This window comes from Heptranchias perlo, unplaced genomic scaffold (genome assembly GCF_035084215.1).
Source record: "Heptranchias perlo isolate sHepPer1 unplaced genomic scaffold, sHepPer1.hap1 HAP1_SCAFFOLD_63, whole genome shotgun sequence".
NCBI classification, from domain to species: domain Eukaryota; kingdom Metazoa; phylum Chordata; class Chondrichthyes; order Hexanchiformes; family Hexanchidae; genus Heptranchias; species Heptranchias perlo.
The window spans coordinates 525208-539441 of NW_027139655.1; the positions used below are offsets into that span (position 1 = coordinate 525208).

Genomic DNA, 14234 nt, shown 5'->3' on the forward strand with positions numbered 1-14234 from the left:
TAAGATAGAAAAACAGGCAGAAAATAAATAGAGACAAACGACATAAACAGAGAACAGATGCAATGAGAGACGGACAAACATATATAGTGACAGGAGGGTAGAGACAGGAGTGAGAATAGAACACAGAAAGCATTAAATAACCAAACAAACTGTGTAATCAGCCTGGAGTGTGTGAGAGTGCTGACCAGCAGAACAGCAGCAGATGAAGCAGGCCAGACAGTTCATGTTTGTTCTGGGGTAACACTCTTGTGGATTTAATTTTGACATTTATAAGGTTGATGCCTGGAGGCTGCACAATAAAGTCACTCGGGCTTGTGTACCTGACCCTGACCATTACATGCTGCAGGAGTTTCCCAGCTGCTCTGTGTAGTAAACATTCATCCGATAAACGAAAGCCTGAGAATAAATCGGCTTCAGCATGTCTGAAGGAAAAGGACTGTTAAAAGGTGGAAGGGCTGTTAAAATGATTGATAATGACACATTATGAAAGATCACACAGCAGAGGATAGATCACCATCGCAACAAGCACGATTCCAGGAGGGCTAGAGGTGGTTTGAAAATCAGCCGAATTAACTTGGTTACCTTGTGGACACTGAGAGAAAACATGTGAAGTGTTAATCAATAATGGGTTGTATTTGTAGGAACCTTTTGTTGATAAGCCATCGTCCCAGAGATGTGATTCTCTGTTAAAAAGGTCTTTAAAAGCTGGGCAGAAGTTGAGTGGGGAGAGACACAGATCCACCACTCGGGCTCCAACCTCACCTTTCGCTTCCTGTCAGCACCACCTCACCTCGAATTTTCCTGACTGCTCGCTACCTCCCAGCTTGATGCCTCGATGCTGGTTTACCGATTGCCTGTGAATCAAATGACCTGGATACAAGAGAAAGCCACGCTACACTGCAACATTATCCATCACAATACCTGGAATCTGGCCCCAAGTTTGAGCCAACCACAAGGAAATAAATTTCGTTACGGACTTAGCCTAAGATCGAAATTGGATTTCCAAACGGTTACGTATTTTTGGAATTCAGAATGTGTTGTTTTATTGGTGTTAAAGCAATTTTAATTCGGGCATAAACCCAAGATGTTGTTTAAATTCTAATCTCAATTTTTCTAGTTTATTAATATTAATAAATTATTGTTTTCTTCATAAAACCATAGTTTGTGCCTGAAGTTTCTTCAGGATAAAGAGCCCGTTATTTAAATATGAAACTAAACCTTGTGGAGATAAACAATCACTTTGCACCTTTTTGCTCCTCCATCTGTACCATGTGTAACTTTCCCAGTGAGCTGCTGGATTCTGTAATAAATCACAATGTACTCTTACCCCTTCTGCTGTGTCACTAAAGTGCTCTGTTACTGTTACAAATACTGTTATTGTTTCAGATTAAAGAAAAATATGAATAATGGAGAAATTAACCAAATCCCAGATCAGATCGACATTCAGATTGAGTCCAATTTTACTCTGATTTATTTAGTAGAAGCTACAATTGCAAGCTCTATTCAAAATGGCTCATTGGACCTTTCCTCTGAATGTCTGGTCTCTCCTTCTCTGTAAGAATTAAGTCCAAATAACCAAATGTTAATCCTTTTTTTTGCAGAAGTTCACATTTTGGTCTTTATTTCCCTCACTGCACCGCTGTCTTTGTGTTAAACATCAGCTAGTGCCAGTCTCACACAGTGTGTATCTTTAACTATAGTGCAACAATGATTTAACAGGAACACCAAATGAACCCTCTCCTTGTCTCTCACCGTAACAAGCTGCTCCTCAGTGAGATGGATGCCTTATTAACGGCCATTATGTTTCAAGATCAGGACGGCCATTTTGTTTAAGCTTCGTTGTGGTCAATTTGTTCCTGATCACCATATTGCCCCCATTAAGTTCGCCACCTTGCGCCTCAGTTAAATGGCAGCCTTGCCCCTCAGTAAGATGTCCAGCTTGCCCCTCAGTACGATGGCTGCCTCACTGGTGTCCATTTTGTTTCAGTTTCATGGCATTGAAGTTGTTGTTCATAGATTCATGGTTTCATGGTGACTATGGCAGAAAGGGAGGCCATTCGGCCCACTGTGCGTGTGCCGACTCTTCAAAAGGGCTGTCGAATTAGTCCAATTTCCCCCTCTGCTCTTTCCCCACATCCTTTATGGAGGCTTTATAATAGTAGTTGTATAATCGAAATACATGTGTATGTATAGATGCAAATTGATGTTGTAGCAGTTGCTGTAATATATAAATACAAGTTGTTGTTGTCGATAAAGATTGTCTCTCAATCTTTTACTCTTTAGATTCTTCTCCTTTATAAACTGGGCTTTGTTTCTGTGTCAATGAATGTTGCTGAGAGATTGTCCCTGTAACTGAGTGAGGGATCATGCTGTTTATTAGCTTTCTAAAAAAACTTTTTTGCTTTCGCTGTTTTAAACGTCATGAATTTGTTGGAACTCTTTGGCTAATTGGAAAAATCAACAAACTGTAAGTTGCCCACAAACTGCAGGCTTTTTGTCCACTGCTAATTAAAGTAAGAGAAAAGAGCAAAGGCAAAGTTCGTTCACCTTTGCAAACTACAACAAAACGGGTGAAGCAGCAAAAAATGCCCTGGCTTTTTTCGGCTGCTCCAGGAACAGAAGATCAAATGAGCACAGGGGTAATTTGGACCCTGCAGCAAACACTAACCAGGACAGACAGACAGACCAGCACCTTTCAGGGGACGTTTGGGGGATGGTGAGTGAGGGAGTGAGGGAATGAGTGGCAAAGCAGGAGAGAACACGCAGCAAACTTGTATTAGAGAGAGAGAAGCAACTTGTGCTCTTCAGTCTGCCCTGAGTGTCTTTCTCTCTCTGTCTCTCTCTCTCTCTCCCAGCATTTCTCTCTTTTCTTCAGATTCTCTGCTTTTTAACTGAGGAGTTTGTTTGTCAGTGGTGTTTGATGAGAGATTGCCTGCCTGTGTAATGGAATGAGTGAATGACTGTGTGTGAATATGTGTGAGTGAGTGAGTATGGGGGAGCTCTGGGCTCTTGCTGTGCCTTTTTAATCACTTGCTTTGTTTACAATCAATTCCTTTTCACAATCTCTCTCTCCAGAGGAATTTGTTTGTGGAAATGCTGTAACATAAAGATGTGGAATGAGAATGTTTTGGAGGAGGAGTATTCCTTGTACAAGAAGCTTTCTCTCCACAGGGGACTGACCGAGGCCTTCACCAGAGGCTGCACGCAATGGGGCTCACGTGAATTTTGTACGGATCACTATGGGATCAATGGGTCACGGTGGGATCACTAGGAACACTGTGGGATCACGGGCTGCTGGTGGATCACTGGGACACTGTAGGCTCACTGGGACATTGTGGGATCACTGGGACACTGTGGGATTAGTGGGACAATGTGTGATCATTGGGTTGCAGTGGGATCACTGGGACACTGCAGGTTCACTGGGACATTGTGGGATCACTGGGGTCACTGTGGGACCAGTGGGACAATGTGTGATCATTTGGTTACTGTGAGATCACTGGGACACTGCAGGTTCACTGGGACATTGTGGGATCATTGGGTTACTGTGGGATCACTGGGACACTGCATGTTCACTGGGACATTGTGGGATCACTGGGACACTGCAGGTTCACTGGGACATTGTGGGATCACTGGGGACACTGTGGGACCAGTGGGACACTGTGGGATCATTGGGTGACTGTGAGATCACTGGGACACTGGCGGCCATTTTGCTTAAGATGGCCGCCTTGCTGGCCGCCATTAAGTTTCAGCTTCATGGTATTAAAGGAGAAATGTCTTTCCTCATTCTATGTAATATATAAATATTATAACACACGTTATTTTATATACACAAGTTGTTGAATACAAAGAAAGTCTCTCAAACTTTTACACAAATGCAGTTTGGATACTGGGACCTCTGGGTGTACCGTGAAATCACTGGAAGCGCTTTGGGAACACTGGGTGCACTGTGGGATCGTTGGGATCATTTTGAGAGCACTGGGACACTCTGGGATTAATGGGGCACTTTGGATCACTGGGTCACTTTGGATCACTGGGTGCACTGTGGGATCAGGGGGTCACTCTGCGATCACTGTGGGATCACTGGGTGCACTGTGGATCATTGGGACACTGTGCATGACTGGGGAACTATCACTGGGTGCAATGTGGGATCACTCGGTGCATTTTAGATCACTGGGACTCTGTGGATCAATGGGGTACTATCACTGGGTGCACTGTGGGATTTTTATTTTACAGTTGGGCCGAAAGGCACTTTTTACCTGCTGTACATTCGATGCAATTCCATGTAGTATATAAATCGTTGTTGTTGTTGTTGTCGTCGTCGTCGTCGTCGTTGATGTTGTTGTTGATGTTAAGCAGGGAATCCCAGAGACACTTCTTTACCCAGGTGGGCCGAATGGCTTCTTTCTGTGCCGTGCTAGATTCTATGCAATGTGTGTATATATATATATATATATATATATGTCTAAAGATAAATATATTTTACATATTAGAATACGTTGCTGCAAAATAGAAATAGCAGTTGGGCCGAATGGCCTCTGTGCTACACTGCGCTGTACTGTACATTCAATGTAAAATATATAGAACTATATAATTATATTATATATTATTTTATACTGCGTTTTCAAGAAGTTGTTGTTGTTGTCAAATAAGGAATTCAAAGGAAAATCTTTACCCATATGGGCCGAATGGTCTGTTTCTGTGAGGTGCTGCATTCTATGTAATATTTATTTAAAGATATATTATATTGTATTGTGCATACAAGAAGTAGTTGTTGTAAACTAGAAATAGCAGTCGGGCCGAATGGCCTCTGTTCTGTCTTGTACTCATGCATTCGATTTTAAATATATATAAATATATTGTTAGATTATATCTTGTATTATATTTTCTACTCCAGAAGTTGATGTTGTCAAATAAATTCAGGGGAACTTCTTAACCTGATGGGCTGAATGGCCTGTTTCTGTGCCGTGCTTTATTCTATGTAAAATATATATCAAGATATGTACGGGGTTAAATTCGATAACCCCTGATTTCGGGCGCGGGGGTCGATTAACCTCCACGTGATTAACCTGAACCCGGTCGTTGAGATTCAGACAGTCCGTGAGATTGGTGCTGCCTGGTGATTCACCTGATTCCTGCGAGCAGTCAGGCCTGGCTGCGCTGTTGAGCGGCTTCTCACCAGCAAGAGGGAGGGGGAGCCCCCATATTGCGTGAGTGGTTTGCACCTCTTGAAGGCAGTCTACACCTCTAAAAGGCAGGTTGCACCTCGCAAATTCAAACATTTGATTCAGATACAAACCTCCGGGTTCATTTCTTCTCGTACAGTTTTGATTGGCAGTTTCTTTTCAATTAAACAGACCATTGTTTAAAATGACTCGCACCCAGTTGCTGTTTTTTTCAAACTGGTGAGTCTGTTTGGAATCTCTGAGAATTTTCTTCAAGTCGACAGCTTCCATAGTTTGTGAGAAAAAGACAACAAAGAACCAGGATGTTCGAAAGTTCGGTCACAGTTTCGTATAGTATTTGTGAATTATTTATTATTTTCTTTACCAATAAGGATCTGGTTGATCTTTACAGTAAAACTGTTGTCTTACTGCGACTATTCTGTTTGTTCTCATACTGTTTCATCAATTTGTTTGACAGTTAAAGTCTAAAACAAGGCCTAGTCTAGTGCGAATCTGTTACCCTCTGAAGAGCAGGTACTATAAGGCACTGGATAGAACGAGTGGGCTGAGATAATCTGAAGGGCTTTCACTGTTCATTACCTGGAGCCCTTCAAATGTTACATTGATATCAGGACAAGCGGAAACACTGAGACATTGGGAGTGAAGCCTCACCTAACAGAGGAGCTGCTTTTTCAAGCCTAGAAATACAGCTGATTTTAAATCAGCAAAATTTCACTTCATTAAAGTTGACAAAAAGGCAACTATCTCTGAACTGTCTCCACTATCTGAAAAACACGGACATTTTACTGACCGTGGAATAATGATCTTGTTGAAACTGTACAAAATAAAACTCAATTGTAATCTTTTTACAATAACGATCTGATATAAAGCATTCTCCAAACAAACAAAAGCACCAAGCATCCCCGGGACATTGAGAGATTATGTGAGTGGGTAAAACTGTGGCAAATGGAGTTCAATGTCGGGAAATGTGAGGCCATCCACTTCGGATCTAAGAAAGATAGATCAGAGAATTTTCTAAATGGTGAGGAGCTCAGAACTGTGGAGGAGCAGAGAGAATTAGGGGTCCAAGTACAGAAATCATTCAAAGCTGGTGGACAGTTACAAAAATGATTTAAAGGCTAATAGAATATCGGCCTTTATTTCAAGACGGCTGGAACAAAAAGGGGTGGAGGTATATTTCCACCTGCAAAGAGATCTGGTTAGAGCCCATCTGGAGGACTGCATTCAGTTCTGGGCACTGCACCTCAGGAAGGATATATTGCCCTTGGAAGGGCTGCAGCGCAGATTCACCAGAATGATATCGGGGCTAAAAGGGTTAAATTATGAGGACAGGTTGAACAGACTAGACTTGTACCCCCTCAATATAGAAGATTAAGGCGTGATTGAATTGAGTGTTTAAGATGATGAAAGCAGTTGATAGGGTAGATAGAGAGAAATTACTTCCTCTCTTGGGGGAGTCTAGAACAAAGGGGCATAATATTAAAATTAGAGCTGGGCCGTTCAGGGGTGATGTGAGGAAGCACTTCTTCAGACAAAGAGTAGTGGAAATCTGAAACTCACTCCCACAAAAGTCTGTTGAGTCGGGGGGTCAATCCGAAATTTCAAAACGGAGAATGATAGACTTTTGTTCGGCAAGGGTATGAAGGATTCTGGAACCAAGGTGGGTCGATGGAGTTAAGATACAGATCAGCCATGATCTAATTGAATGGCGGAACAGGCTGAGGAGCTGAATTGCCTACTCCTCTTCCTATATAACAGGCTCGTGTGGCTGACTGGACTCCTCTTGCTGCTATGTAACATATGCGAGGGGCTGAATGGCGTCCAGATCCTGTATAACAGTATCGAAGGGCTGAATGGCCTCCTCCTGTTCCAGTACAACAAGCTCGAGGGGCTTAATGGCCGAGTCCTATTCCAGTGTAACAGGCTCGAGGTGCTGAATGGCCTTCAGTTCCAGTATAACACGCTCGAGGGGCTGAATGGCCTGCTGCTGTTCCTATGTAACAGGCTTGAGGGGCTGATTGGCCTCCAGGTTTGGTGTAACGGGCTCGGGGGCTCAATGGCCTCCTCCTGTTGCTATCTGACAGGCTTGAAGGGTTGAATGGCGTCAAGTTCGAGTATAACAGGCTCGAAGGGCTGAATGGCCTACTCCTGTTCCGATGTAACAGGCTTGCGTGTCTGTCTGGCCTCTAGTTCCGGTGTAATGCGCTCGAGGGGCTGAATGGCCTTCAGTTCTCGTATAACACGCTCGAGGGGCTGAGTGGCCTCCTCCTGTTCCGATGTAACAGGCTTGAAGGTCTGATTGGCCACCAGATCTGGTGTAAGGAGCTCGAGGAGCTGAATGACCTCCTCCTGTTGCTATCCGACAGGCTTGAAGTATTGATTGGTGTCTAGTTCCTGTATAACAGGCTCGAAGGGCTGAATGGCCTTCAGTTCCCAGATAACAGGCTCGAGGGGCTGATTGACCTCCTCCTTTTGCTATTTGACAGGATTGAGGGGTTGATTGGCCTCAAGTTCCTATATAACAGGCTCGAAGGGCTGAATGGCCTCCTCCTGATTCTATGTAACAGGCTTGAGGGGATGATCGGCCTCCAGTAACGATGTAACGGGTTTGAGGGGCTGAATGGCCTCCTCATTTTCCTGTGTAACAGCCTTCAGAGGCTCAATGTCCTTCAGTTCCCATATAAGAGGCTTGAGGAGCTCAATGGCCTCCTTCTGTTCCTGTCGAACAGCCGTGAAGGACTTACAGCCATTTTGTCCAAGATGTCCTGCGAACTTGCCACCATTTTATCTAAAAATTAGATCCGGACCTTTCAGGAGCGAGATTAGAAAACATTTCTACACACAAAGCGTGGTAGAAGTTTGGAACTCTCTTCTGCAAACGGCAATTGATACTGGCTCAATTGCTAAATTTAGATCTGAGATAGATAGCTTTTTGGCAATCAAAGGTATTAAGGGATATGGGCCAAATGCGGGTATATGGAGTTGGATCACAGATCAGCCATGATCATATCAAATGGCGGAGCAGGAACGAGGGGCTGAACGGCCTACTCCTGTTCCTATGTTCCTATGATATTATTTGTATGGAATTACGACAGGCATTTGATAAGGTTCCACACAAGAGACTGTTGGCAAAAATGAAAGCGCATGGAACTTGAGGCAATGTATTGACATGGGTAGAGAATTGGTTAGGAGATAGTATTCAGAGAGTGGGGATAATGGGTACATATTCCAATTGGCAGGAAGGGACTAGTGGTATCCGCCAGGGATCTGTAACTGGGGTCTCAGCTTTTCACCATATTTATCAATGACTTAGATGAAAGAACAGAGAGTCGTATATCCAAGTTTGCTGATGACACTAAGTTAGGTGGTACAGTAAGTAGTGTGGATGCGACTGGAAAGTTGCAAAGGGACATTGATAGATTAAGTGAGTGGGCAAAACTAATGCAGATGGAGTTCAATGTGGGGTAATCCACTTTGGACCGATGGTCAGGGTATTTTCCAAATGGTAAGAAGCTCGGAACTGTGGAGAAGCAGAGAGAATTAACGGTTCATTTCCATAAATCAGTAAAAGCTAACGGATGGGTCCAAAAATAATTTAAAAGGCTAACGGAGTGTGAGCCTTTATCTCAGGGGCTGGAATATAAAGAAGTGGAAGTTATGTTCCAGTTATATAAAGCTCTGGTTAGAATGCGTCTGGAGTAACTGCGTTCAGTTTTGGACACTGCACCTCAGGAAGGATAGATTGGCCTTGGAGGGGGCGCAGAGCAGATTCACCAGAATGTTACCGGGGCTAAAAAGGTCAAATTATAAGGACAGGCTGCATAGACTGGGCTCGTATCCCCTCGAGTATAGAAGATTGAGGGGCGGTCTGAGCGATGTGTTTAACATGTTTAAATGATTCGATAGAATAGAGAGAGAGAATCAATTTCCTCTGGGGAATCAAGAACGAGGAGGACATAACCTTAAAATTAGAACCATGCCATTCAGATTCAAAATCAGGAAGCACTTTTTTACACAAAGGGCAGTAGAAGTCTGGAACTCTGTCCCCCAAAAGGCTGTGGATGCTGGGGGTCAATTGAAGCTTTCAAGACTGAGATCGATCGATTTTTGTTGGGTCAGGGTATCGAGGGATCGGGAGCAAAGGCGGGAAATGGATTTGAGGTACACATCATCCATGATCTAACTGAAGGGCGGAACAGGTTCAAGGGGCTGAATGGCCTCCTCCTGTTCCCAGTGGAAATGTTGAGAATATGTTTTGTTGAGGCTGTGACGTCTGGGTCAACCCCTGTCCAAACAAGGCAGGCCAAATTTTGGAGATTAATAACTTTGAAATGAACATTTTTCTTTTGTGACTTGTGCAACTTCGATCAATTGAATAGTTATGAAAGAGAATCAATGCAGTTATTCGAACTTCTGGTTAATAATCAAATTAGTAGTGTAGCGGTTATCACATTTGCTTCATAATGTGAAAATTTCCTGGTTCGATCCAGTGCGGGGACATTATGTTGGGGCAAATTTATTTTTTCTCTGTGAAATAGCCGATCCTGTTAAATTTAACACAAATTCGTGGTCTCACGAGCACTGAACATTTTAAACCGAGCCCTTAAAAATACAGTGTGTAAAATGAGAAGGGATAAAAAGTTCATCGCATAAAAGAAATTATTAAAGTTTTCCAACTTCCCTTAGTCGCCTTTCATTCTGCAAAATAACGTTATCGGTTAATTAATGGTGATTAAAACAATGATTTTTTTTTCCCCACAGAGTTTGAGTAAGTTCATGCAATTAATGTAACAAGTTTTCAAAAGTTGCGTTTTGACTGGGATTCGAGCCTGGGCATAGTGATGAAAGCGATGAATCCGAACCACGAGACCACAAGGTATGGTGGCTAGTTAGTTTATCAGGTATCACATGGATTTCCCTTTCTCTGTGATTCATCTTTTAATTCGTTTTAGCTGATTGAGGATATTCCCGTCATTCAATAGGAATAAAGTACAATAGGCTCAGGAAACAGTAGCGCCTCTGACTCCCGATCAGAAGGCTGCGTGTTCAAATCACGTCGGGGTCACACTTGTTCTCAGCGCTGGTAGGAGTTTGAATAATTCCGGAATTCATATTGCATTGCCTTTTTCACAATAAACAGAACCCTGCTCTGAATTCTGCTTCACTACTTCCCCAGTGTCAGGGAGAGAAGCGTCTGATTCCCTCATTTATTTATTGCAAGAAACATACACAAACAAATTAATTAATTCAAAATCAGCCTGCAGCTCCACACGCACAGAGATAATCACAGCCAGAGAGACAGACAAACACCGGGAAATAGACAAACCGGTTTCTCAGAGAATTGCCTGTACCTCCACGGTCGAATGTAAGGGCTTTTGTTGTTCGCTTTCGTTCCACACTTGGAATTCAGGAGAATCTGGTACATGGCTTGTCGGCAAGGCACGGGCGCGATGGCCCGAATGGCCTGCTTCTGAGCTGCATCCTTCCTGATTCAAAATTCAGCCCCTGGGGCGGAGCCAGCAGCCGCCTCGCTGCAATAATGGACCAAATGGAGAAGTTTCAGCATGCCCTGCTAACTCGATCGGTAGAATAGGAGACTCTTAATTTCACAGCTCGTGGGTTCGAGCCCCACGTTGGGCGAATTCTATTTTAAACTTTGACACTTGCTTGACTGTCAGTGCAAGAGACGATTCTGTCAGTGCCGCGTCAGTGTGCAATGGTCAAAACTTCAAAAGGAGCAGAAGGTTATTCGGGGTTCAGATACACAAACCTCTCTGATGAGCCTGAGATTTTGTCAGAGGTTGCTGCCTCCCCTACATCTCTTGCCCTCTGACGAGGCACTTGCTCCGGTTTCAATTTACAAACTGGGTGAGTTGGTGATCGGGTGTAGGAGAGCTGGTTTGTGATCTGAGTTGGAGACTCAGCGGCCCCGGGTGAGAGAGAAAAAAATCAGTCCAGGCCCGGCCCCAATCTGCGGATGTGGAAGAAAACACGGGAGGAGGGTGCGGTGTGAGGTCCCTGTCAAACCAACTGACAGGACAAAGCTGGCCACAGTCACAGAATCAGAATGGCTACTTCCTGAGGCGGGGAGGCCGGTTCATGTGGAAAAGGATCCGGACGAGAATGATCTGATTCATAAGGTTAGGGGAGGGAAATTAAGGAGCTCCTTCGGAACGTTAATTACTTGAAAATGAAGACTTTTTCCTGTGTAACTTGTGTGGTTTTGATGAATGAAATGTTTGTAAAAAGGCATCCGTGAAGAAGGATTGAGAGCTTTTAGGACTAGAGGGGAAATGAGGAGTTTTTTTTCACACAGAGGGTTGTTCCGATCTGGTAGCCATTCGCTGAAAGGGTGGTGGAAGCAGCTTTCAAAGGAACTTTCAAAAGGCAATTGGACAGGTACTTGAAGAGGACTGATTTGCAAGATTACGGGAAAAGGCTGGGTTTTTTGGACGAAATTGGACAGCTCTTTCAAAGAGTAGGCAAGGCAACACGGCCGAATGGCCTCCTTCTGTGCTGTAAAATTGTATGATTCTCTTGCATGATTTTAGTGTGGGACAGGAGAGATGTTGTTTAAAGAGAAGTAAAAGTGTCCAAATCCGAGCAGAGAGAGGTGACTGGTCAGTTCCCCTCTGTCCAGTGTAAATCACCAGCGGTTTTTTGTGGTGAAGTGGTTATCAGTTCGCATTGCAAGCGAACAGCCCTGCTTTCGATCCTGGGCGGACAATTTATGTTGCAATTGCTGTTCACATTCTATATTAATGACTTAGATGGGGGACCGAGTGTAATGTATCCAAGGTTGCTGATGATAAAAAGGTAGGTGGGAAAGTAAGCCGTGAGGAGGACGCAAAGGGAGTTGGACAGGTTAAGTGATTGGGTAAGAAGGTGGCAGTTGGAGTATCAGGTGGGAAAATGTGAAATTGTCCACTTTGGTCGGAAGAATAGAAAAGCAGAATATTTTTTAAAAGGTGAGAGTCCAATAAATGTTGTTATTCATAGTTGGGTGTACTTGTAAACAAATCACAGAAAGTTAACATGCAGGTACAGTAAGCAATTAGGAAGAAAAATGGTATGTTGGCCTTTTTGCAAGGAGGTTGGAGTATAAGAGTAAGGAAGTCTTGCTGCAATTAAATAGGGCTTTGGTGAGAACACACCTGGAGTACTTTCATGTAGTCTACTTGGATTTTAGCAAGGCTTTTGACAAGGTCCCAATTGGCAGACAGGTCAAAAAAGATGTGATTGCACTAGAGAGGGTACAGAGGAGATTTACGAGGAGGTTGCCAGGGCTGGAGATTTTTGGCTGTGAGGAAAGATTGGAGAGGCTGGGGTTGTTTTCTTTGGAACAGAGGAATCTGAGGAGTGATTTAATTGAGGTGTACAAAATTATGAAGGGCATAGATAGAGTGGATGGGAAGGACCTATTTACCAAAGCAGGGAGGTCAATAACCAGGGGGCATAGATTTGAAGTGATTGGTGGAAGGATTAGAGGGGAGCTGAGGAGAAATGTTTTCACCCAGACGGTGGTAGGGGTCTGGAACTCACTGCCTGAAAGGGTGGGAGAGGCAGAATCCCTCGTTACATTTAAAAAATACTTGAATTTGCACCTGAAGTGGTGCAACCTGCAAGGCGACGGACCGATTGCTGGAAAGTGGGATTCGGCTGGTTGGTTCATTTTCGGCCGACGCGCACGCGATGGGCCGAATGGACTCCTTGTGTGCCGTCAATTTGGGATGATTCTGCAAAAGTGGCAAGTGTTTTTTTGTAACAGCAAATTCCCTGACCGGGAATCGAACCCAGGCCGCGGTGGTGAGAGCCCCGAATCCTAACCACTGGACCACCAGGGAAGGCATGAAAAGTTTCTAAATATATCTGGGAGTGCTTGTATTAGGTTCAAATAATATTTATGGTTCAGTGACTCTGTTAGTTGCAAATGTATTTACATGAATCTGTATTATTTATTTATTTATTGAGGTGTATATATTGTAAATCTACTTCTGGCACTGATAAGAGTCCATATAATTCCGCAATTAATGTTTCATTTGCGTTTTCACAATAACAGGTCTGTCTCACTGGTTCCCCAGTGTCAGGGAGGGAAGTGTCTGATGCCCTCTTTTATTTAATGTTACAAACGGAAGACAAACGCTCGTATTCGTTCAAAATCAACCTGAAGGTGGACACACACACACAGATAAACACAGCCAATGATATGGTCGTCATGTTGGGATTGCTGCACATGCATACCCAGAGGCGAGTTTACTGCAATGATAGACAAGAGCGGCTGAGTTTTTCAGTCCCGGTTAGCGAAGTCGATAGAGTGTGCGACTCCAAATCTCAGGGGCGTGGGCTTCAGCCTCATGTTGGGCGTATTCTGATTTAACCTTTTTATGTTGCTTTCAGGGGTGAACCCAAGCTCTGACTCCCCCCGACCTCCCGTGCAGTGTCACCGCGCACATTGTGGCCGCGCCCGGGCTGATTTCTCTCTCTCTCACCCGGGACCGCTGAGTCTGCTGTACCCTGATCACCAACTCACCCAGTTTGTGAATTTAAACCGGAACAGGTGTCTCGCAAAGGGCAAGAGAAGTAGTGAAGGCTGCAACCTCTGACAAAATCTCATTCCCATTAAAGATTTGTGTATCTGAATCACGAACATTTTCTGCAACTTTTAAAAGTTTTGACATTCACTGTACAGGGCGCGGCACCTCGAGACTCGTCTCTGACACTCACAGTAATGCGTTGGGCTGTTTTCACTCGTAAAACAGCTCTTGTCATATTGTGATATTGTCTTAGACTCCCTCCCCAGCGGAAAGGGTTTGTCTATCTCCCTTTCAAAATCCTAAAAAGCCTTCTATATTCCAGGGAATACAAGTATGTAACCGCTCCTCATAATTTAACCCTTCGATCCCTGCTAACATTCTGGTAATTCAGGGCTGCGCTGCTTCCAAGGCAAAAAAACCCTTTTGGAGTAAAAGGGAATAAAATTTAAAATGAGCGTCACTGAGGATCAGTTTTCTATCACTCAAAGTTATCTGCTCAATGAAGTAAAGGATGCAG

At 43.9% G+C, this 14234-nt stretch overlaps 1 non-coding gene across 1 annotated transcript; it reads right to left on the reverse strand.

Moving 5' to 3' along the window:
* Positions 1 to 12955: 12955 nt before the first annotated feature.
* Positions 12956 to 13027, reverse strand: trnae-cuc (transfer RNA glutamic acid (anticodon CUC)). The gene has a single exon. It is a non-coding gene; the product is annotated as a tRNA-Glu (tRNA).
* Positions 13028 to 14234: the final 1207 nt, after the last annotated feature.